At 38.9% G+C, this 22,584-nt stretch overlaps 1 protein-coding gene across 1 annotated transcript in view; it reads right to left on the bottom strand.

Annotated features, from left to right (window-relative positions):
- frmpd3 (FERM and PDZ domain containing 3) overlaps positions 1-21,767 on the bottom strand; it is a 180,498-nt gene extending 158,731 nt beyond the window's left edge. The window contains exon 1 of the mRNA XM_066649571.1: positions 21,423-21,767. The gene's annotated coding sequence lies outside the window, so the exon portion shown is untranslated. The remainder of the gene's footprint in view (positions 1-21,422) is intronic.
- Positions 21,768-22,584: the final 817 nt, after the last annotated feature.

The raw sequence follows: 22,584 nt of genomic DNA, 5'->3' as shown, positions 1-22,584 counted from the left end.
TCACATACTACTACTCAGTTTAGATATGTATAACAAAGGAAATAAAAAGTAAATAAAACTTCAATTGTGCTGGAGTTGTATTCAGTCACAGCCTATAAGACTAAACAGTACTGCGCAAACAAAAATAAATTACACAAAGCATTAAAAACATTTAGTGTCATACCACAGTGCTATAGCATATTGAACTCTCACTTAATGCAAAGTGCATACAAAAACCAACCCCATCAAACTCTTCTTAATAGAACATAGGCCTAGGCAACTGGTTAGACCAGTTAAATTAGACCAGTTAATCTGAACAGCAACAACAGGTTGGTCTTAATTTTAAATAATGTAGTTAGGCACAGCTTCTATTTTACTGATCCAAGCTAGCTGCTTAGGGACACAAGTCTGGTCACACTGTTAAATGATAAAGCAGCTCACTTTTACTTTCTCAAGTGAGCCATCTGGAAAACTTTTGAAATGAAACTTGTTTAAAATTAAAAATTAAAATTAAAATATAATTAAACTGTTTTAAAAAGAGAGGGCGGCACGGTGGCGCAGCAAGTAGTGTCGCAGTCACAAAGCTCAAGGGCCTGGAGGTTGTGGGTTCGATTCGATGTGTTCTCCCCGTGTCCGTGTGGGTTTCCTCCCACAGTCCAAAAAAAAAAAAACACACGTTGGTAGGTGGATTGGTGACTCCAAAGTGTCCGTGTGTGTCTGTGTTCCCCTGTGAAGGACTGGTGCCCCCTCCAGGGTGTATTCCTGCCTTGCGCCCAATGATTACAGGTAGGCTCTGGACCCACCGCGACCCTGTATTGGATAAGTGGTTACAGATAATGAATGTTTTAAAAAGACCTTTCTTCATCACTCACTTACTCCTCTTCTCTTAATGAGAGATACCGCGCTCGGTCAAGTCAACTACAGAACACTCGCAAGGCCAAAAAGAATTTGCGTTAATGGTATAAAACTTTGTGAATCACGTTAAATTGAGATTGAATTGATGTGTTATTATCATGTTAACTTCTAGTCACTGAGGTAAAAAAAAAAAAACAGAAAAAACACCAGTTTTGCATTTGGCAGGAAAACAAACACTCTATAATTAGAGTGTCTCAATCAGCTGCCTCATGAGGACAGACAAAAATTTGTCAGTGCCTACTATGTGTTGGGAGTGCTCAGACTGTGACGTAAAATGTTCTCTATAAAGGAAACACACTAGGTTTTGGGACAGATCTCTTTAGTTGTGTTCAACATCAGTTATGACTCTTTATTAGCTGTCTGTGTAGCCCAGGCATCTGAAGCATAACATTTTTCCATCTTTGAAGAAAAAAAATTAATGGTAAATTCAGGTCTGCGCGGGAAGGATTTTTAATCCCACTTTACGTGACTGGCCACATTGATTAATATAGGAAATCACACAGCACGTTTAATGTGCTGGCTGTTCCTCCTGTGCCTCGTGCTCCCTCTCCAAATCCAACTCATGGAACTGTGGAATAATCAAGGAGAGCGCGTGAACTCTCATACGGGGAGTTAGCAGTGGCAGAGGGGTCTTTGGACTAGTTCGGATTACATCATTGTGAGTGGACATTAGTTTATTTTTAAGCGGGCTGTTAAATTTTAATAAAAAATCAACCAAATAAAAAAATATAGTACCTTTATTTTGGTAGGTTGTGCTTTGCTGCAGATAGCATGGTAAAAAATAAAAAGCGGTCAGGTCATGTTTACGAGTCCTGAATCTTGAGTCTGAGTCATTTGAAGTGGAGTCTGATGCCACTGTTAGAGTGACTTAAGTTCGACTTGAATCCGAGTCTCAGATTTGAGTTCCCATCTTTGCTAAAGGGGTCTTAGTCCTTATGGATCTGCATTGTCTGGACTGATGAAACACCAGTGAATATGTTTGGTTTGAATTGAATTGCTGTTTGTGATCCAGAACTTATCCTTCCTACATCAGTACCTGGTCTCAGTAAAAATCCTGTAGCTGAATGCAGTCAAACCCTTACAGCCACAGCAACATTTCAACATCAAGGAAAGCATTTTGAGAAAACTAGAATCTGTAACTGCTACAAAGTGGTGACAGTCTTCTTATCAATACCTTTGTTGCAAAAGCAGGTGTATTTGTTTACACCATGTATACTGACAACACTTTGGTGTTGCAGGTTTTGAAGCAATAAATAAAAAAATAAAAAAACTCAATTGACATTATGATTAATGTGATGCTACTCTGAAGTATGCTGGCAGTTTTGCTGGGTGATTCATTGACATTTCCAAGCACACTGTAGAGATATTAGTTGCTTTGCGTAATCCTGTGACTAGGTCTGCTTTAAAAGCTTTTAGACGTGGGTAGTAAAGAGTTCTCTCATTTTCCAGCTAATGTCATCTCTTCCACATTGCAACATGAGTCATGCCTCAAACTTCTAATTTACAGCTGCGGTAGCTAATCTTTAGACTTTCAAGGCACAAAACACCAGGCTTTGCTCAAAAGTGTCTGATTGACATTTAGATTTTGAGTTTTGAGTCATACTGGGGTTTCAAATCCACAAATTATATTTTTCCCTGCCTTGTATGAGCTTTTGGATAAGGCAGTAATCATTTGACTGGTATTTTATCCATACTTTCATACATTAAAGGGAGACTGCAATTGTGCCTGATTATTGGAGGCACACTGGGGCTTATAAGGAGGGGGTATAGGATATTTTTTTCCTATGGACTCATTGTGGGCACACTGTGGTATAGCATAGTAATAGCTTAGTAAATCATACTGCGCTTAAGGGTAAGTATCCATAGTTTATTTAATTTCCATTCTTACGAAACGCACTGGAATGTGAGTGGATCAGTTAAGTGTATAAATTAGTTTTTAAGCTTTTTTATGTAATTTGTTATTGTAATTTAAATTTCAAATATTCTCCTGCTCTTTTGCCATTTTGGTAACTGTTGCATAGTATTAAAAACATCAATTGTCACTTTATTAAGGAAAAAAATTCATTTTCAGACTACTTATTTTTATGATATTTTTTGTTGAATAAAACGAGACTTGTCAATTGACATTTTAATACTATGCAAATGTTGCTATAAAATAACAAGAGTGGGAAGATGTTGAATATTGAATTTCATTTCATACGTTAAACATAAAACACCTGAAACTTATTTCTACAGCCACTATTTATTTAAAAAAATAAATAAATAAAGACCACTGTACAGGTTAAATGCAGTGGGCTTCATAGAATCATCTTGCATCAACAGAAAACTACAACCAAATTGCTGGGAACAGACTGAATTGGGATGGAACTGGTGACAAACTGATGACCAAGCTATGCTCTTCTGTATGCATGTGAAGAAACCTCTGAACCTCCAGTCTCCAAACTCCAGAATATCTGGTGACAGACTGCAATCACCCAGCTGTACTCCATTGGCTTCCGTTGGAAGTTAAGAAGGTTTTTTCTTTCTCCTGTAAATTTACTATTTTGGGAGATTTTGAATCTCCTCCACCGTGACTACTGTTGTTAACCCTAATGTCTTTAACTCTAGCTCAAAAATCAAAAACCCCAATCAAACATAGATATATGTTGTCTACCCTTAAACATTTTTTTAATGTTTTTTAGGGATTTTTATGGGATTCTTTTTTCTCTGCATGACTCAGATATTCACTTGTACATCAACAAAAGGAGAAACTAGATTAATAATATCCCAGAGCTATACACCCTGGCTAAAAATGGCTGTAATGTGTAAAAGATTTGTAATGTTTGTTAACGTGGTGTCTTTCTGGTTGAAATAGAAGGGTAGTAGTGTACCTGTGCTCTATAATGTCACTGTGGTGGTATATTTTGCTGTCAAAATACCCTCAAAGTTACATATTCATTGTACCATATTCTATAATAACTAGATTTGCGTTGATTTCATTCACCCTATTTCAAGCCAAGCTTTCTGCAGTGAGAACAAGATATCTACCAAAATAAAAGCCCAGGGAAAATACTACAGAGCTTAGTTTCTGGTGCACTTGAGACCTGAATGATGCTATTACTGCTGATGGAGGAAAGAGGGCACACATAACCCACGAGTTTGGTGTGTTCTCCCCGTGTCCGCATGGGTTTCCTCTAGGTGCTCCGGCTTTCTCCCAAAGTCAAAAAAACACACATTGGTAGGTGGATTGGCGACTCAAAAGCAAGTGTGTGTGTTGCCCTGTGAAGGACTGGAGGACACACCTCCAGGATGTGCTCCTGCTTTGCGTCCAGTGATTCCGGGTAGGCTCCAGACCCACCGTGACCCTGAACTGGATAAACGTTTACAGATAGCAAATGAATGAATGAATATTATGAAAATAAATGACGTTTTTTCAGTGTATTTGCACATGAATTAAAGACAACATGGATGAATCTGGAGAACTACTGTTCTAACAGCAAAACAACTGCCTCTCTCTCATTTGTGTTCATTCAAAAATACAAAAACAAAATAATCATTCATTAATCGAAATTGTGGTAAAATATGCAATTAATCATGATATAGATTTGTGCTCATATCACCCAGCACTAGTTTGTAGCATTTTTGATCTGTGTTTACTTTCATGGAGAGTTAGTGGTCTCCTGAATTTGGAGTCCATTCTGCCTGATGTAATGCACCTGAAACAGCAAAAATGAGTCAGTTTTATGAAGCTGAAATACGGCAGCATCCTCTACCTTTTAAATGCTTTTCAATGATTTTCTTTTCAGGTCTCTCTACAGTTTTATATGTCCAGATGCTCCAGAACACCTGCTTTTCCCTTTTGGTTTTGTCATACCATTTCCATGACACTGAGTGATCAGGCTAATGTAAGTAATCTAACTGCCAACATGTTGCATTCTTTATTTCAACAGATTCTAGGAAATTATTCAATCATGTCATTTAATTACATAATTAATAAACATATCGTCGCTCTTCAATCAAAAACATTTTTACAAGAGAAGCCTTCAAATTCACTGGAAGTCACTGTAAAATGATTTTATTCCAAGTAATTTTGGAGCACTTCTATTGGTCCATTCATCATTCAGTATTTACACAGTGTGAAGGATAGCACCTGTGTTCAAAGGATGTAGTAAACTATAAATGAACAAAAATGGAGATACATGTTTTTGATTGGAGAGCGATATGTTAAATAGATAAATCCCTTCATGTAATCCACTTTATTCACCCATGTAACTGTATAGTGAATAAAGTCAGTATAGACTGTAATCTTATTGACTGTAAATAATGTTCCTGTGATCCTCACAGCAATGTTCCAGCATGCTTTACAAAGGCTTAGAGTATAAACCCTTACTGTAGCAGCTCCTGATTTCAGTCATAACATTGATTAAACGTGTCACCAACATTTTGGAGACATACTGTGCATTAGTAGGTGGATTGTCTTAGATAGAAATTATGCACTCTCATGCGACTCCCAAAAAACAGTGTCTAGCATCTCTCAACACAACTCCAAAACAGTCCAGACTGAGTGTGTTGCCCTGAGCAGGGAGCTCACACAGGCCTGTCAGACATTAAAAGAGTTGCAAGAGTAAATGGAGGTAGAGCGCTCAGCAGAAAGCCCCGAAGTAAAGGCACTGACAGATGGCAGTGTGCAGAGGGCCAGATTTGCACATGGCAAACTCTTAAGACTGAACCGTACAAATGATTCCACAGGACCCGAGTCACAACAGGAATCATCAGGGATCAGAGACAGCAGATGTGATAAGGCAGGAAATAAATTGACATGCACGCAAACAGGAAGTCCCATAAATCAGGATGTGTACTTAATGCAGTGTCATGCGAAGCTTCCCCTCGTAGGTGGCAGGAGTTTTTTTTTTTCCATCCTAATGATGTGATAAGTCAGCACTCCATCCCTGAAGCTGTCTCCCATGTGCTCCACATAGGCTCGGTGTTTCATCCCAAGACGACAACGCCACAGGACTGCTTAGCATTTGCAGCCACGTAGCTAGTTCTAAAGGTAAACAAATCAAGCATATGGCACTGCATGAGTTCTAATGAGACTTTTAGACCTTGTGAACATAGATTTTTCCAGTCTTTCCTTTTAGCGAGACACTGTGAATCAGGTATTTACACTTACATTTATGACAGACACAGACAGTCACCTGGAGGAAACCCACGCGGACACGGGGAGGACACACCAACTCCTCACAGACAGTCACCCGGAGGAAACCCACGCAGACACGGAGAACACACCACACTCCTCACAGACAGTCACCCGGAGCTGCACTCGAACCCACAACCTCCAGGCCCCTGGAGCTGAGTGACTGCGACACTACCTGCTGCACCACCGTGCCGCCTCAGTGTGATCAATTGTCAGCAATTGTCAGTATGATTGACATGCAAAACTACCAATTATGTATCACTATTTTGCCTGGTTTTGGCTTCTCAAAACAGTGGTAAACCATAGGTGTTACACACTATGCTATGCTAATTTCTATGCCAAAAATATGTACAATAGACATCATAGACTATGCAAATATACAAGCAAACGTCCCAATATCTGGATGGAATTCTGGGACTCATGCATGTCCTAAATATCTTTTATGTCTTAATGTATAGACAGCACATCCATTTCATTTCATTATCTGTAACCGCTTATCCAGTTCAGGGTCATGGTGGGTCCAGAGCTTATCTGGAATCATTGGGCGCAAGGCGGGAATACACCCTGGAGGGGGCGCCAGTCCTTCACAGGGCAACACAGACACAAACACATTCACTCACACACTCACACCTACGGACATTTTGAGTCACCAATCCACCTACCAACGTGTGTATTTGGACTGTGGGAGGAAGAGACAGCACATCCAATAAATGTAATTTAAGAAACACCTTGTTGCTGACAATACAGACTATTAATTATACAAACAGTGTGTAGAAACTCTACAGAGAAGCATTGCCCACAGAGAGCTATCAGCGTTAAGGTCATTATACCCAATGCTAAGCATTCACTCAAATGTAAACCCCACACCCCAGCACTGTGCTATAGAGATGCAGACCTCTATATAAATCCCCCTAGCATCATCATGCCACATCACACATGGTGAAGAAGGAGTCTGTGACGCAAGCTGTGCATAGGATTCATCTATTTTGGCATGGCATTTTTCTGAATTCTGAATGTCAGTGGACTAATTGCTGTACTCAGCTAAATGAAGTCTGAGAACAGAGTGCTCACTGGCTCCAAAGTGATACGTGAGCAGCAGCATAAATAGATAAATTTCTCACTGAATCCTTTCAGGCTGCCCAATTTAAAACAACTGGACATATATCTTAGTATATTTTTACAAGTGATAATGCAGAGCTATGTGTGCCATAACTTACGGATTGATGAGACTCACTGATCTTCATTAGCTTTATTGTGAGAGGAGAGTTTCTACATATGCTGAAACGATTGAACATCAGTCAATAGTTGTTCTTGTTGCTCTATGCCATCAGATCCTCACAACAATGTTTCTTGTTTGTTTTAACTTTGTGTACGGCTAGACCACATTTTAAGACTGCGATAATGCAGTCTTCCAAAGGGTTATCACTACTTTGTATTTACCCTGTCATACTACCTACAGCTTTTTAGTTAGCTTTCTGGTAACCGCCAACCAGACTGCTCTCTCTCTCTCTCTCTCTCTCTCTCTCTCTCTCTCTCTCTCTCTCTCTCACCTGTTGCCTGGTCCATGGAAGCTTTTTTTGTAGGACAATTTTGCCCCTGATTTACCATGAACCTACTAACTCCTTGTCTGGTTTTCTTTCTCCTGTCTCTCTCATGCCTTGAGACCCCCTGTTCCTGCTGCCCTCCTGGTGTTGCCCTGATCCAGCTCCTGACCCTGAGTATCCTGTACAAGATCACCGACCACCTCCTCTTCCCCCATACTTATATATCTCTAATATTTTACCTTCACATTACTATAACCCATTTATCTGTCATCAGTTCACTTTTACTTCCGTTCTGTTCTCAGTTGTGTCTCCGGTGTCAACCCAAGGAGGATGGGCTCCCCTGTATGAGTCTTGGTTCCTTCCTCATGCGCTGAGAGAGATTTTGCTTGTCACTGTTGCCCTTGGCTTGGTCATAGGAGGCTTGGACATGGATCTCTGTAAAGCTGCTTTGTTATAACTTTCTGTTGTGAAAAGAGCTATATAAATAAAATTTGATTGATTGGTTCTTCTATGGTAATAAGGGCATGTTTAATTGTGTCTAACTCCAACAAATCCATAGGGTGCAGCTGTGGACTAAAGGTATGATAAGAGAAGCAGGATTGGTACTGAAAAGTCACTGGTTCAATCCCCAGAGTGAAGGAACAGTTTGTTCTCCTCCCTTAACAACCATGGCTGAAGGGCCCTGCCACTATTGGTGTGTTTTGACTTTATTCCTCATACATACTGACAATGGCACTACTTTATATTATGTATTTAGATATATTAACTTACAAGCATGTTGCCAAAATTAGTGTCAGTATCACACAGATCCAGGGTCCTGGGATTGTGTGTTTGAGACTTGAAGAAACACTGTCTGTGTGTTCTCCTTGATTCTGTGTGGGTTTCCTCCAGGTTTTGGGATTTCCTCCCACAAGAAAATAAATAAATAAATAAATAAATATTGGTTGGTGAATTTGTTATAAACAAGTGTCAAATGGACTGTTCATGGTGAGTTCCTGCCTTGCGGCAAAGATTCCAAATATTCCTTGGTCCAGTCTGATTATTAATGTAATTGCGCCTATGTTATTACATGTGTGTAGTTACATGAGAGAGAGTATGTTATTACAACTATGAAGATCCATATGTGTGATTACAAAAGGCAAAACTGAAGTTGATACACATATGTAATTACAGATTTACATACAGATTTGCTACTGCAATCCATCTGTAACAAGTACTAATTCATCTGTAGTTACATATGTTGGTTATGTGTAACTACACTGTTATAAGAGACACTTAATATAAAGTGGGACCATTTCACATAATGTAAAAGACAGGTGCTGTGTTCAAGTGATGTAGTAAACAAAATATCAAAGAAAAAAAAAGGAAATGTTTTTCTTTGGCCAGTGAGGATATGAAGTACTGAAAATAGATTATATTGCTATAAACATTTATTATAAATTTAGCTCAAACCAAGATGATAGTGGCAAGTGTGCTGCGATGCCACAAAGTTTAAAAACTGGGCCTTGAGTTCAGGAATTTCAAACTTTTGACTTTACAAAGGCTGCAGGCTGTGGCTTAGGGTTAATTCACTACAGGATTGTGTTTGTTTTCCTTTTGCCTGCTGAGATAGAAAAAAAAATTGATCTCATTGATTCAAGGATAGAGGTTATAGCTGCAGTTCATACGGTTGCTTCTTAATCCTAGAAGCCATTCCTAGTAGACCTCAATTCATTATTTTGTTGTCTATCATATGCTACTGTAACAGGGTACTCTTGTCAGATGTGCTATACTTTGTATGATTACAATATCATTAGCTTGAGTTAGGAGCCAGGAGACAACACTAAGATTGAGTTTGATCCCCATTAGCATGGCCTCAATATTTTTCCTCGCTTCATTTCTGCTTTGGACTGTGTTTCTTGGAACCGTTAGATGTTCCTCCTAGGGCTGATGCATTGTTGACTCTCATTTTTCAAATTTATTTCTTGTAAACCAACCAGAGTCTCTTGACTGAGGGAGTAAAGACGGTCAGGACTAGTAATAGATAAAGGTAGAAATCCATTAAATTCTCCTGAAATATTAAATAAATATCTCTATATATATGCTCTCCACATTCCCTTTTTATAGTGTAAAACACTGATGAAAGATTTAGCTCAGGCTGGGTTTTAGTACCTTGAAGGCTTTATAGCCTTGAATAGCCTAGTTCACTAGCTTTCTTTCCTTTCCTCCCTCTTTGATTTTTCTTTTGTGGAATCTTTGTTGTACTTGGCCTTATTCCTCCCATTGTGCTCAGATGGACATTGTTCTAATTGGAGGTTAATTAAAACATTATACAATACACATACAATATAAAAGACTGCTCTTAATCATAAACATCAACTGAAAGTAATTACCTTCACAATGCCTGGCTATGAATGCTAGGATACATGCAAATACATCTGGTGAATAACATTAGCTTTTAGCTGAATTCCCCCTATTGCACACAGTTTGAGTGTTTACATGCACTTAATAATCCAAATAATCTGACCAACACGTTTACATGACTTAGGAAATCAGATAATGTGATAACTCACATTAATAATTGATAAGTTTACATGAATCTGGCAATGACCTGATTTTTTTTTATTTGCAACAGCCAATAACATCACAGAAAGATGTGCAGCTCTTTGTAAACATGGACCCACATTACCTGCAGATATGGAACTGCTTTTTTATGATTTATTAAAGAGTGCTGCCCTTCTCACAGCTTTCTCCACACTGCTGCTGAGATGCAGACAAGCTTTATTGAAACGAGCGTATGTTCTTGGATGCAGTGTATGTGTGTCCCACCGTTACAGATAGAAAACTGAGGGGCTAAACATGTCCACAGAAAGGTCTGGTGGGAGCGAGTGGTACTTGACGATTTTTCAGATCCTGAATGGTGTGATCAATTCAAATTATGTGCTAAAGATGGCTATAAATATATAGAAATCCAAAAGAAATTGGCATATGAGAATGCATGTACTGAGCTAAATCCAGCTCTCTTAAAGTCTACATACAGGATTGTAATCAAAAGACACTTTTTATAAAATTGCTTTAAAAGCGTTATATAACTAAACAACTTGAGTTACAGATGAATTTCTGTGGTAATACAAACAGTGAATAAAATCTTACAGAAAAGTTCAACTTCAGCCACTTACAAATAGTCATTCTTCTTCTCACACCTACTGTACCTTAAAAGATGTGGAGCTTCTGAACATAAACAAACCATAGAGAACTGCAGCTCCCCGATTACAGATGTGCCCCTTAAATTGATTTATTAATCTGATTTCTAGACCTTACTCCAATCTCAGAAATCCGAGTATGCTGTTTACACATCCACTTGAATAAGGATTGTGTTATTAATTGCATATAAATGCATCCAGTGTCACTAACACTGAGAAAATGTGGACAAGCAGGTGCTTCCTCTCAGACACGTAATGTCAACCACAGCCTAATGAAAAGTTAAGGGAAGACCAACATGCAACAGAGGAAAGCAATGATTGCCCAGGTCTATCATGGTATTAAGAATCACACTATATTAACAATGTTGCATGACAGTTACATTGCAGAATATAGATATCATTAAATGATATTGTGAACCAGTGTTTATGGGGCTGCATGACACCTACATAAGCCCTCCATGACAACTGATGTAGAATGATATACTCATTTATAAATGACCCCTCCCCACCCCTATAGGATTCATTTATCAAGGTTGCTTTGATGCCATGTTGACAGAACATCCATTTTTATATTGATCTTGTCTGACATTAGGCTGTGTCCTGGCCTTTTGAGGTGGAATGACATAAACATTAATAATGATATGACATAGCCTGCCACATCCACCTGGTTGAAAATAAGCGAGTGTTTTTGAGGATATAAGCTTTGTCACATTGTCAGCATTGTGTCACTGTGCAATGCAGTAAGCTATGAAGATATTTCACTCAGAACAGTGTCAGGAAACATTGATGTCACTTGAAGCAGGTAGTGAATCCGCTCGACATCCACCAGGCCATGTTTATGATAGTTGTCATAGCACGCTTATGTGTGTGTTGTGGAGCCTAATGAAGTGCTCCATGTGTTACGATAATATTAGTAGCCACTATCTTTACTTGGTTTAAAAATTAAAAAAAAGCATTGAAATCTGCCTTTACAGGCAACATTTGAGGTTAGGAACCTGCTTAACTCTGCACTGCAAGCTCTAAAATATTTATCAGTAATGTTACTAAATCTGCATTCAGTTCAGGTAAAAAGCCCAAGTGAGACCCTATTACTGCCTGCAAGATGCTACAAAGTTAATCCATTCTACTTCTGCAATATGGGATATCCTTCAACTGCAATAAACAAACCAGACTGTACAAAATACAGCAGCAAGAATATTAATACAAACTAGAAAGCAAGATCATATCAGACCAGTGTTAGCTTCCCTACATTTTCTGCAGTTTACTTTTAGAATAAATTATGAAAATATATAACTATTTCTCAAATCCATTAATACCATTACTCCTCTATATATGATTCCCTATCATCTAAATCATCTAGTGCTAGCTTTTTTCATATTCCATGAATGAAACATAAAAACAGTGGAGAAGCAGCATTCTGTTTTGGTTTATTGTTTACCCCCCCCCCCTCCTTATTTATTTCCTATAAACAAGTCTCTAGACAGTCTCTAGACTGAAGGAATATAGATAGCCAAGACTATGGGTAACAGACAGATACACATTTGAACATTTTACCTGTAAAATTTTCTCAGAGTCCCTCTATCACTGATTTAAAGCAAGCAAACAAGAGAAAAAAAGAATGAATTTCTTTGCTTTAAAGATTAACTAGTTTCAGTTTTTCATTTTTATGATTTCTCTTATTTTACTCTATTCTTTTTATTATAGTTGTTGTAATTCCAATGTGTCTTTAATATATATCTTTTTAATTTTCCCTTATTTTGACTGGTATATTTTGCAGGTATGTTTCCTCCATTTTCACTGGTTTATCACTTTTAAATAGTAATTGCATTAATTTATTTACTATTGTTTTATTATTCTTGGATTATTTATATATATATATTTTTTTCTGCATATTTGTTGGTAGCGTAAAAAATTTTGAGCTGTAATTTAATGAAATGCTATAAAAATATATACAATAATTATATAGTAGTTATTTGGTAGTTGTATAATATTACCCTGAGGGAAAATACACTTCACAGTATACTCACATGCAGCAGGTTGTGTACATTTGAGTCAGAATCACAATGTTATTGTTTATAACAATAATTATATGGATAATAAACCATCCAGGCTTAGGGATTGCAAATGTATGATATAAAAGTCAGAAAATTTACTAACAAAACTGAATCATTTCTGAACTCTGTCTGTTGCACAACCCCAGCACCAATAACATATGGTCTGGAATGCATATTCATATATGATTAGCACTTTAGATTAGTAGGAGCAGCGTCTGTTAGGCTGATTAATTTTTGTGGCGGGAAGCTGATGCGTGTACACACACATGTTGTGAATGTGGAGGTGAGTCATCGTGCCTTGGGGGCTTCACTGTGAATGGTCCTGGGCTGAGAGTGATGGTGATTGAGACAGGGTCGTTGAGGGTGCTATAGTTAATAGTCTAATTAGCTTTATGGCTCTTGGCGATATTTTTACACATCTTCCTGTGTTGAGAGATGCAATGCATTTAGAAATCGTGCATGCCCCATTGTCACACTAATAAGCAGCAAAACAGGGTCTGACTGAGCTCTTGACACACTGCCGTCATAGGAAACATGGTGTCAGTTATGAACAGCTGGTTCCTCAGGTCTCGGAGAATGCTGACATCAAAGGAAACCTTATTACTGGACCCTTAAAGTCCCCCTCGAGCACTCTCCGGCTTTGAGTGTGTTTTCGAGAGCGTCACATTGCCACCATTGATATCACCACCACTACCATCACCACCACCACCACCACTCCTGCTCCATTTTTCTCAGCTCCTCAACCAAAAAGTGGTCTAGCTGAATAGCAGTGACTGTGCTGAAGAATGGCATTTGGCTTTTACACTAATGGCATTGGGCAGATGCTCTTATGCAGAGCAAGTAGTTCAATCCTGTTCCATGTATAAGCTAATGTAGTGTTAAGGCCAATTTATGCGTCTGTGTGGAACCTACACTGTAAGCAATGCACAGGTCTCACGTACATGAGCCCCCATCACAGGAATGTAGCTATGTGCCGCAACGACTGTGTTTGGTCCACAGGTGGACAAATATGGATCAAGTTGAGAAGAAATTAATCAAGGAAGTCCAGAAATATCCTCAATACAAACCTGCAGCAAATTCAGACATTAGTTTATCATGGTATCACGGAACAAGGGAAATATGTGGACTCCTGGAAAGAAAGAAAAAAAGTGCTACAAGGAGTGACAACACGTGACAAAATATGCCAGCCTTGTACTTGTTTCTTTCCTGGCATCACACATAAACTTCTAAATAACACCCTACACCCTACATAGTGTAGTGAATTTACTACATAGGTTGAGGAGGATGTTTGTGATTCAGCCCTAGTGCTTTTGTAGATTAATTGCAGAGCGACTTAGACACAAGAAAGCACAAGTATAAATGCTCACAATTGTGCACGCTCAAGTGTAGAATGTGCATTAAGTCCATGCAGAAGCATATATCGGCCTGTATGAGTCTTGCCTAATAGTCTAGCACAGTGATCTTGCTCGAGCTAGGAATCAAAGCTGTGTCTGCTATTGGGAAGGCAGCTACACTCTCCAAAAAAAAGAAAGATATGGTACAGATCCAATATTGTTCACTAAAGGTACAACAACGGTGTTAAAATCCAGTTGTGTTTCCTAGAGGTAAGCAGAGGCGATTTAATTGTAGACTTGCATAAAATAAAAGAACATAATAAAAGTCCTGGAGATAAAATGGGGCATATGAAATCAACACAACTTAAAATCTACAAATATAATAGAACATGGTAAAATTATGTTCCCTGACTAAATGTACTGAATATGAATCCTTGAGGTTATTACCACAGTGACAGGTTTTTCTGAAAGTGTATGCTGCACTACTTATGGGATCATGAGTAATGTGGGTTCCTATGAATCCTGTGTTCATAAGGCTTAATTAATGCCTTTATATGGCATATAATACCATTACAGTTCTTACATAGTTACATGTACATCCAAAACAAAACAAAAGTATGTCTGTTCCTTCAATTATTCATATTTTGCTGTTCAAGGTTGCCATGACTCCAGAGCCTACCCAGAATCTGGGTACAATGCAGGAAGGCGATTCATTACACACTCACCCTATCATCTATGGGTCATTTCACACAGTCCATCCACCTACAAACATGTGTGTTTGGACTATGGGAGGATACCCTAGCACCTAGAGGAAATGCATGCAGACAAAGGGAGAACACACCAAAGTATTCACAGACTAATTTGACCCCAAACCCTGGGACCCTGGAGCTGTGAGGCCTGTATCATCTCTGCGCTACCAAACAAAAAGTCATAACTTCCAAATGTCAGGCTACTTAGCAAATAATCATGTGCTCATGTGAGTTATGAAGAATAGAATATTGTTATAATCTATTGTAATGCTTGTAATATTCTCATCAACATATGTTCTTATTAGTAGAAATATACAGAGTCATGAACTGTTTTTAGGACAAATTATAAGGAACCACACAGGCGTATGACGTGCATTGTAATAAATGCCATGTGCTTGCTTATAAATTCATATACAAACCTAATAAAAACAGGATGAGAATGAAAATGTCACGCTGAGAACATTTACAGTGCTAATGAATCATTTTTTTGGGGTAATGAATCCATTTTGGAGGGAGATGGACATAATCCCTTTAGCTATAAACTTTCTCTAGTTCAGCGCTAAGACATTAGCATAATATGGGGTTGCACAGTCTTACATAAAAACCCAAACAGATTTCCAAATTCCAACAGATTTCATGTAGAGACCTTGACCACTGCCTTTGCCATTCCAACATCCTACTGGGGGTATTCACTTAAAATGGAATATCCTGTTCAAGCCAAGTGCTTCATTTAATATGGACTGAATTAGCATATGCAAAGACAATATTTACACAGCATTTTTATAACTCTTTCTGCCCAGTCTGGATATGAATACTGTGTGTTTTTCGCATAAAATCTCGTCTTTAGAAACCCGTACCACATGATAAGTAGCCTCCGGGAAGAGGTGACCCCTCTGCCGAGTTGGAGATGAGCGAGATAGAGCGAGGGGAGCGAGTGTGTATTATAGAGAATTAGCTGGCTAAGCCCTAGTGCTGCTGAGACGAGGGTGCGGCAGAAGGGTATGTGCTTGTTTGTGCGTGTGTGTGTGTGTGTGTGTGTGGCAAGTGGCTGCTCTTTGCCTTTGGTGAGAACTGTAGTGCTCTGGCAGTGAGTAGGTGGACTCTCATCCTCAGCTCCTTCTCTGAGCAGCGTATCTGCGTTTTTCATCTATCCTGCGATGAGTTACAAAGGGGTTTCCATGGGAACTAAATGGAAATCACTCAAAAAGGCAAGAAATAAAGAAATAAAAGCAAAAAAAAAAAAAAAAAAAAAAAAATAGAGAAGCGTGATGTAGTCTGAGCTATGGATGTGGTCCATAATAAGATGACAGCCAGAGGCCTTGCTACCAGATGGACATGGCCAAGTTTGTCATGAGCCACTAGCCCTAAAATGGCATCTCCACATGATGCACAATCACCCGTGGCAAACTGCCCAGTATGAGCAACATAAAATCAACCAAAGTTCACTATTTAAAGTTTTGGTTTGGCCCCCAAATTCTTAGCACTTTTTGGAAGTTTGATGGCATGATTACTTAATCTTCATTCGTAATGGGACACTAGGTATGATTTGGGTTAGTGTAATTAATTTTCACAGCACTGTACTGAAACCAATGTGGGGGGTGTAGGGAGTTGGGAGTGGTTTCTTATGGTCCCGAACAAGTCACATAGTGCAGTTTCTGAGCCCAGAGTAGTAATGGCAGAGGATTTATTCTTCCTTTTACAGAACAGTGAAGTATCAGAATGATTTTGAAGCTGTTATTGCAAGGTAAAAATATTATGTAGTGGTTCTTAAGAAAAAAAGGGCTATTTAGTCAGAGATGGTTTCAATTACAACCATGAGTTATATATATATATATTGCACTGTCTGCATGGTGAATTGACTCTTCAAATTAATGAAGAATCTGTTGTATAAGGTTCTACATAGCATCTTTTAGATATTGGTTCTATGTAACACCAAGGGGAGTTTTCTTTTGTAAAATGGACGTTATATCAATAGAAGACCATTTTTCTTTTTGGTGCCAAATAGAATGATTTTCAAGACCCATGTGTTGTACAGGACCATATACATCAATATCGAACTAGAACCATTGCCTTTACTAAAGAACCCTTGAAGAACATTCATTTTTACTGGACCCTTGGTGTACATTATATGTTATGCAGTGGGAATGTATTAAAAGTGATAAGCAGGCTGGCATGCAGACAGAGCTGAGTATGCAAAGAATGAAACACAGGACAGAGGAGCTTTTTGATCTATGGGCTCATCTTAGTATGACTAAGATCTGGCTTTTTAAAGTATTAGACCATTTTGGCTGATTTGAAATTAGGTATAAACTTAAATAAAGTGAACCAGAACAAATAGGCAGTCACCCTCATTATAGCTTTAAAATGTTTAGCAATATCACTGATAAGAAATACAGAAATATGCATTGTGGTCAATTCAGTACATGCCGTCTAGACTCAGTTTTCAACTTTGTGACTCTGGATGTTATTGAACAGGTATATTCTCAAATCTCCTTAAGCTGAATCAGTTAGAACAGTACACAGGGCATCTAATATGGACTCTAGTAGTCAGTCTGGTGTCATCATTAATTCAAACATATTTGAATAAATACCCCTGGATTCATATAATTCACATGAAATATAGTTTGCAATTGGTTGCATTTCTGACACAAAGCCAAGGTACAATCCCCTAACCCTACACTACCTTTACATGCTCTGACATGCCTCAATCAAATCATCAGTTAATCACCATGCTCAATAAGTGTTTTGGCACTGGGAAATGACCAAACTCTAATTTCACACTGGCCTTCCAGAACCACAACTGAATACACCTGACATAGAAGAAACATTTGGTTCCATGAATAAACCTTGAAATTTACCTTTTTCACAGCAGATAAATTGCAATTTCAATTTGTTTTAGAGGATCATTTTTTTTTCCATCAAAGTTTATTGTAAAGATTTTAATAGAGCTGCAACTTATTTTCATTTTCTTCTTATAGCATGAACATTTGTACTATACTTAATATTCTTTAAAATGCTTTATTTCTAACATTAAAAAGCTGCAGTTCTGCTGCCTTCTTTATCTCAGAGGTCCTTAATATCCCTCATTGCTCACTAGCAGCTCAACACAGAATCAAAACAGTAATATATTAATTTAATTTAAACAGAGCTAAGAGATTCAGAATCATTTTGATGACATTTTGATGAGTTAAACAGGAAATTCTTTATTTGATAATATTTATATCTATGTAAAACTTGGGCCACTTTCATTGTTGAAACAGCTATATTAGGGGCCCTATGTAATTTTTTAATGTAATGTATGAAAAAATGTATTATGCATAATGTAAGGGTTCTATACTAATTAAAGCCAAGCGCCTGAGTGGAAGCATTATTGTTTAGAATGTATTTCAAAGAATGCATCTTAGCACGTTGAAAAATACCATGAGTGTGTTCAACTTTCTTCCGAAATGCCCCCAAGGCTTGGCAAACTGCTTTGTATGTATGAAAGTAGCTGGACTGGGAAAGAAAGCAGCAGGTCTGCTGTGCGGATGATTAGAAGCAGTGGCATGGAACGGCGGCGGTTAACCACTAAGACTGGAGTGTCCTGGAGGATGATTGTGACGGAGGCCTCGTTTGCCATGTTTAACCGCCCCTCCATTGTAATTGCCATGACGGACTAGTTTTATCTGGCACGGGTATGTTTTTTGAAATGGGTTTTTATATGCCACTGCAGTGCCACTAACCCGTGCCAACGGCCTCTCCTGCCTTTGCATCAACTTGAGCTTGCGATTGACTAGAGCACAATGACATTGCATGCCTCTTATTGATATGACTGTTTCCAGTTGACTAGAGAACTGCTGTTATTTCTTTAAAGATTTTTATTTATTTTTTTTTAAAACAGCATTTTTCATGGCCTGTTTGTCTTGTATTTTATTTTCTCTTCTGCCTGTTAGATTTAGAGCCAGTGTCTTAGAGAATTAGAAATAAGGTATCCTTGCAGCTGTGGGTCAATGTACTGCTAGAACACTGATTCAATAATATCAGATTTCAAATTGATACCTTATTTATTTTCGTTGGGAGATCTACACATCATACTCTTCTAGTGGTCTGAATGTAACATGCTTTTAGGCTTTCAGTCTCACCCTGACTGCCTCGGCATATTGTGCTAACAGGCAGGAGTCATGTTCCTATTTTTAGCCTAGCCTCTGACCTCCCTCAGGTCATATGGCACCCAATCAGCAGGGAGAATGTGACAGGGTTGATAACTATCTCTCCGGTGCTATATCTCTTGATGGACCAGGAAAAACATTAAGGCAAGTCATTGTATCCTTACATAAATGCCTTTAGAATGTGGTAGAAAGCAACTAAGACAAGCCCAGGGAAAAAGGATGAATCCCATTTCTCATGTTTAACCCCTACCTCTTGGAACTGAGTTAGTATTTCAGTAGTGCTCTGCTGCCAGTCTGCAGTGATAGCAGAAGAGTGTTGCTATACATTAATATAGTTACATTTAGTGAATCATCTGATTTCAAAATCATTCGACAGACCTATATTATCACCCAATCCTAACTCTCTGTGATATTAAGCTGAATCTGCTGGATCTGTGACTTTTTGTTTGAAACTTCTGGTTCCACATTAAATTTTGCAAAAGTCAAAGGTGCGAGAATGTTATTTCATCACTAACTAAGGGGAAACTGGAAATTCTGAGACATTGGAAAGATACTAATAATGTTTTATGCATGTTATGAAATAAATGGACATACTGCACTGAAAGTATGTTAAACTAAGATAATATAATACATAACATAACAGTAATTTTATAATGAGAATATACTAATATTTGTGTTGGTTTTTAAAATGTATTTATTAATTTTTTATTTTTCGTAACGTCTGTGGCATCTTGCATTCATAGCTCTTTGTTTGAAGTGTTCCCCTGGAAAACAAAAGTCAGTTTCAAGGTGTATTTACCCTTACCACTTGGCCCTACCCCTCTTTCCTCTTTCCCAACAAAAATTGAGACACTACCCCTCTGCAAAATGGAAGGGGTAGGTCTAGGTGGTAGGGCTAAGTTGTAAACTATGATTCACACTATGTCTAGGACCTTTGAAAACCTCAGGTTTTTATTAATCTCATTAATGACATGCTCTGCTGTTGCTATCACCAAAGAATATCCACTATTTCCTGTCCCCACTAAAGTGGTTGTTGTTTGGCCCCATGTTAGGTCCCTACCCCAAACCTGAGGTATCTATTCTCTTGACAATCATAGTGGGCAGGTTGACCTTTCCACCATTTCTAGACTCAGAAATCCCTTTTGGAACTGCTTTCTACTGCCAAACCTTTCCTGTTTAGTGGAGACAGCCTATATTATGGTAATGTATGTCATTGGTTTAAATTAGAGTACAATCTTAGAGGTACAAAGGGACCAGTCTCTATATGCTGAATGCCATTCATCTTAGTAACCAGCTCCATGGTCCTCAGCTCTGAAGAAACTCTTACAAGGTTAATAGAAAGAGGACTGGCAAAGGTACATGGTACAAAGAGCATTCACAGCCTTGAAGGTGAGCCACAAAAACAGAGTAAATTAAAAGAGAAAGATTTCAAGAAATCTAAAGGTAATCAGGAAAAAAAAAACAAACACTTAATTTACTGAACACTTATTCATACATACTTCTGCATTCGGCTCCAACAAACAACTGAGCACTTCAGCCTTTCACTGAGTGGATCATTTATCTCTATTAGTTGTGAGGCAAGGCAGAATTTCGCCCAGTAGAGAAATACCTGACAACAGCCTAGCATGTATTATGCATGCATGGATATGACCCTGATTTTTCAATATCCAATGACTTGATGAATCATTTGTGAGTCTTTGTGCTGGCACTGACTGCAGGGAAACAGAAGTGAGGGATCTGTCGTGATTTACGTGAACAGAGTTCAAATCTAAAAAGATTGCCTGCTTTTGTTTTTCATAGCCACTGAACCTGTAGATGAACACCGACTCTTCTCCAGAATCCCTCTTGCAGTTATCCCCTCCACCCCCTGCTGTCCACTCTCAACTTAAAACCCCACTAGCTCTTCTCAGGAACTGCTCATCTTTTACCGATCCAAGTCGCTGTCACAGAAAGGGAGACTTAAAACATGATGCAAAGAAGCAAGGAACATCTTTGGTAGAGATTAAGAAGAAGGCAGAGAGAGAGCATGACTTTTCACCCTGAACTCTCTGAGCTTGCTATAGGCTCCCTGTCTGGGCAGCCTAGCGGAACGTATGCATAATGAATACCCATAAATCTGAGCATGTTAATCCATGTTTAGGAACAGTTACCCACACTCAGTCAAGCTTTTTTTTTCCCAGTGCTAACACCACTGACTGGACCTTAAGCTTGGCTGCAGACTAAACAAGAGCCAAGGGACAGTAGGCACGCTGCAGAGGCAAGCAACGTTCCTTGATCTGAGCATTCTGGTCCCCCCTAGAGGTTAAAGCTGTTGAGTCAGGAACCGGTAATCAAGTCTTACCTGGGCTGCTGCTTGCTTCAGTATCCATCAGCTGATAAGAGCCTTGGGAATCATAGCCTCTGACCCAGGCAGGCAGGTCTAGTGGCCAGGCAGGTGGGTGAGTAGCTTAGTTATCGGGGCTGGGATCACAGGCAGATCCTAGCGGGTAGCCCCACTGAGGGTTTCCAGGGTGCTCCCGTTCACGCGGGTCATTCCAACTGGCCCCCAGTGGACCACACCGACTCGCAGACTTGCAAGGTTGGAACCTCCTACATCTCTGGTGGGAGTCTGCCGACACGGATCCAGCGCTCATCCGCTGGCTGCAACTTTCCGTCCTTTTTTTTCTTCCTCTCTGTTTCTGCATGCGTTTCCTTTCTTCCTCCTTCCAGCGAGATCTGGCGAATGTGGCTGCAGCACAGAGATGAGAGAGAGCAAGCGAGCGAGAGAGAGATAGAGAGAGAGAGAGAGAGAGAGAGAGAGAGAGGGAGGGGGAACTGTGAGGTAGAGAGGGAGAGTGGAAGGGATGGATGGATAGAGAGAGAGAGAGGGAGTGAGGGATACATGGAGAGAGGGAGGGACAGAAGGAGGGAGGGAGTAAGAGAGAGAGGGATGCTTCTTCCGTCGTCATCAATCAGTGAAGAATGAAGGGGAGGGTCTGGAGATAGACTGCGTGCCAGTCATGTTCACATAAAGAGCAGGAAAGCTGTGTGCATATGTTCCAGAGGGAGGTGTGTAGGTATGTATGGCTGTAAACATATAGACCTTTCCTCTATGCTGATAGAACTGGGAAATATGCCTATGGAAACCTGGAACTGTACTTTTTGCTTTGGTCATATGAAAAGGTCCTATGTGATAGCTTTTAGGAACCTTTGTAACCAGCTCCATTAGGTTCTGTTGATACTCAATTCTTTAACCTTCCAGGTGATGATAATGTCACTGCACTATTTTATTACCATTAAATTGACCAGAATTTACACTAGAATGGTGTATATAGAAGAACAGTTGATCAATTGAAAAAGCAGTAACTAAGTAATCACATACTTTGCTTGTCCCTTCTTAAGGCTTTAGATTTTTTTTAAATGCACATTAAATGTGAAATAAAATAATCAGTGTAGGATTAAAAAGTGTAAGTGGAATTATATTTATATTAGTAATGTCTATAGATTTAAAATTTTTATTACAC

The sequence above is a fragment of the Hoplias malabaricus genome, chromosome 17, assembly GCF_029633855.1.
Source record: "Hoplias malabaricus isolate fHopMal1 chromosome 17, fHopMal1.hap1, whole genome shotgun sequence".
Classification (NCBI taxonomy): domain Eukaryota; kingdom Metazoa; phylum Chordata; class Actinopteri; order Characiformes; family Erythrinidae; genus Hoplias; species Hoplias malabaricus.
The sequence above is the reverse complement of the archived record's forward strand: the minus strand, read 5'-3'. Positions and strand labels throughout refer to the sequence as shown.